This window comes from Cyprinodon variegatus, unplaced genomic scaffold, assembly GCF_000732505.1.
Source record: "Cyprinodon variegatus isolate N-32 unplaced genomic scaffold, C_variegatus-1.0 Scaffold617, whole genome shotgun sequence".
Taxonomy (NCBI): domain Eukaryota; kingdom Metazoa; phylum Chordata; class Actinopteri; order Cyprinodontiformes; family Cyprinodontidae; genus Cyprinodon; species Cyprinodon variegatus.
In genome coordinates this window covers 289,950-293,786 of record NW_015151070.1, presented here as the reverse complement: position 1 = coordinate 293,786, position 3,837 = coordinate 289,950, and the positions used below count along the sequence as shown (strand labels likewise).

The 3,837-nt window shown below is 34.8% G+C and overlaps 1 protein-coding gene across 1 annotated transcript in view; it reads right to left on the bottom strand.

The window, feature by feature from the left end:
- Nucleotides 1-1,696, bottom strand: part of rffl (ring finger and FYVE-like domain containing E3 ubiquitin protein ligase) — an 8,712-nt gene extending 7,016 nt beyond the window's left edge. Inside the window, exon 1 of the mRNA XM_015392971.1 lies at nucleotides 1,375-1,696. The gene's annotated coding sequence lies outside the window, so the exon portion shown is untranslated. The remainder of the gene's footprint in view (nucleotides 1-1,374) is intronic.
- Nucleotides 1,697-3,837: the final 2,141 nt, after the last annotated feature.

Below are 3,837 nucleotides of genomic sequence, written 5' to 3'. Positions count from 1 at the left end.
ATTCTTATACATTTTTCAAGTTCTACATTTGTGGGACCATTTAGTTCAATAAAGTTAAGAAAAGAAATTGATCCAAAGCATTTTAAAAGACTACAGAGAAGACGTTTGCTTCAGAGGAGGATTGGGATCGGACTTTGGACTCAATCAGAATCCAAATCATTTATGACAGATAAAAGATTTTACTTCAACTAATAGCGTCATGTTTACTGTGGCTAAAATACCTTTATCTCCTCAGTAAACACAAAGATTGTACCATACACAATTTATACACATGACAAGAGTCGATATAAAATGGCTCCCTTTATATTTCCTTCCTTACCATGTTTTCCTTTTATATTTCATGACCGGTCAATCTGCACTGGAAAAAAAAATCAAACTCTAAAGAAGTCATTTAAAATAAGCACATTTAACCTTGAATTGAGGAGCTAAAAGATTTTGCCTCTCATTGCCTTATTTCTTTTCAAGTACATTTTATCTAATTATCGTATTTTAAGAGTAAAAATACTCTTTCCATTGGCAAATCACCTAGTTTACCTACTCAAATTAAGGATAAATACACTTTATTTAAGAAATATTTACTTCTTTCTAGGTCGTTTTCCCAGTGTGGTATCATGTTTCATCTGGCAGGATTATCAGACCAAAAATATAAATATTAAAGATTTATGAATTTGGGACTTTGCAGGAATTTCCATTTGACTTTTTTTTTTTTTTTTTTGGCTGGAACTTCTGCTGTTATTAAAATCAAAACCAGACAATTTCACCACAAACTGGGTTTGTTTACAAATGACGTCACACCGAACCACAGAAAAAAAACTTTTACTTTCATTTTTTTATTTATTTTACACCAAATATCTAACTACATTCTTTTTTTTAAGAGTAAATATAATCAATTTCAAAAACTTTTTTAGAAAAGTTTGGACAGACATTTAAATAAATATGATTATTACTCAACTGTAATTACAGACACCTACCTGAACTTCAATTCTGCCAAGTTAGGACACTTTAATTAGGACACAACTATTAGTTTTTCTCTCATCAGTTTTACTTAGGCCGAATGATAGTTTATCCTATATTTAATAAAATGTAACCAGAGTTAGTGTTTTAGTTTAGCAAACGTAACGAAAAAACAGAAAGAAGTGTTGAATCGAGCCTTTGGTTAACCGAGTCCGGCTGTAGAGTCTGGAAAGTACCCCAGCCTGCTAGCAGGCTAGACGGGCTAACACCAGGCTAATTCTACAAGTTTCTAAACGGCGAAAAATAGAAAAACTAACTTAAAACAACAAAGAAACCAGATCCGGATCGGCTTCCAACCAGTTTAAACTTACCTGGTTAGCAGTTAGAAACACAACCGACAAGTTTAACCGACCTGCTTACCTGTTAGAGGCAGGAGAGCCACCGCTAAGACGCAACGGCTAACTCAGCGATGAGTTACTGTTGGTTAACTAGCAGCAGGCTGAGCCCTCAGGCTACTAACCGGTTAACAAGTTAACATGACGAGGTTTCAACATGGAGGAGCAGGGGGATAAAGTCAAAGTAAAGACGAAGATAAGAAGTGAACCAGGAAGAGTTTTTATAACCACACACTCACACCCACAACACACACTCACCCATACACTAACACACACTCACTCACACCCACACACTCACACTTATACCAACACACAGCCCTGTGCAGATCGACTCACTAGAGGTGGGAAATAAAGACAGAATATTAAAAGTTCTCAAGTTTTCATCAAATCCAGACAGAGGCGTAGCCAGAACATTTTAACCAGTGATGTCAAAAGTACACACATTTGCAGAGGTGTCAAGTAACGAAGTACAAATACTGTACTTAAGTACACTTTTTTGGTATCTATACTTTACTCCAGTAATTATTTTTCTTCCTACTCATTACATTTTCACAAGTATCTGTACTTTCTATTCCTTACATTTACAAAAACATTTATAAATGTTTTATTAAATATTTTATAAAAACATTTATAAAACATTTATAAATATTTTATAAAAAAAACATTTATTTAAATTTTTTATAAAAACATTTATAAAACAGACGTTACTCGTTACTCTTGGCTTCGGTTTAATGCTCATAAATATTTATTTTATCTGCGCCATCCAATGCAGATCATTGGCTTCATCCACATCTACTGAAAACGAGTGGAATCGGATGAGTCATATAAAGCATTTGTAGTTTCTCTGTAGTTTTTGGAGCACATACTTTTTCACTTTTACTTGAGTAAAGAGGTCAAGTTGATACTTCAACTTTTACCAGAGTATTTTTAAAACTGCAGTATCTATACTTCTATTAAAGTAACAAATGTGCAGTGGTGTCAAAAGGGCACATATTTGATACTTAAAAGAAGGGGGCTGGTGGATTTTTATTTTATTTTTTTGGAAGCAAACATAGCCTAATTAATATAGTCTAGTCTAAAGCAACATGCATGGTATGGTTGTTAGAATTCAGTTTTATATAGAAGAAATCTCACTGGATGAAATGGACTGGGCCTCCACACCAGAACCATGGATAAAACCCCAGAAACATAACGACACATATTAAAGCAAGGCCCTCAGCATGGGCCAATGGTGTGACTGCTTAGGGCCCAAGGGTAACTAGAGGGCCCCAAAGAAACATTTATTGTTTTTTTTTTTGTATGTATAATGATTTCTATATTAATGCAGTAGAAATGGAGATGATATAATAATTAAGTAACCCTGTAAAAGAGAAAAAATTTTCAACATTTATTTCACATTTTAAATTAATCTGTATATAAAAACTCATAACCTGAATTAAATTATCCCAACTAATGCACACACATATAATCTGATAAAAACCTGAAAACTTTCATGTTCCATCTTTATTTCCCCCCTTCAGCGTGTCTGTTTGTGTTCCCTGTCTTGGCATCACAGTGAGGACAATTTCCTGGTCTTCTAGAGCTTTTTTGCAAAGGCTAAAGTTTAGGGCTAAGGTGTGCATTGAGTTTGGTTTAAGGCGAGGTATGAATTGGTAATGGTTAGGTTAATGGCTGCTGTCAGAGTTTGAGCATAGACAGGGTTAAAAATAACTGAAACTAAAGAGGGAGGTCAACACATGGTCCTCACTACATATAGCAAAATCAGAATGCATGTGGTGATAAAACTCTTCCTGGCTCTAATCTTATGTCAGCCTTTACTTTGAGAGATAGATAAACTAACAGCTGTTTTGCTAAGTGGTTAACTAGTTCACTACTTTTGCAACTAATGGATTATTATAAATAGTCATGTAGCTAATAGATGCCTAGTTTTTTTGTTGTTGTTGCATTTTTAACCTGTTAATCATGTCGTGTTCATGGGACGTCTGTGGCTCACTCTGCCACAATAAGGCTTTCAACGCTTTATATATCAGGGTATGCCCTCCAAATGGTTAAAGAACAGCAGCTGATTCAATTTATGCTTTTTCGTGCGTTTCAAATTTGTTTTTGGTAACTTTGTTACATAGTGTCACAGTGGGTAGCATTGCTGCCTTGCAGGTTTCAGGTTCGAATCCCGGCCCCGGGTCCTTCTGCGTGTTTGGATTTTCTACCTGTGCAAGCATGGGTTCTCTCTGGGTACTCCGGCTTCCTCCCACAGTCCAAAAACATGACTGCTAGGTTAATCAGCTTCTCTAAATTCTCCTTAGTGTGAGTGCAGTGGGAAAACGATCTAAAAATAAGTAAATATTTCTTAAATTAAGTGCATTTACTCTTAATTTGAGTAGGTAAATGAGATGGTTTGCCAATGAAATTAGTATTTTTACTCTTAAAATAAGATAACTGGATAATATGCACTTGAAATACAACAATACAATTGTGTTTTCTTATTTAA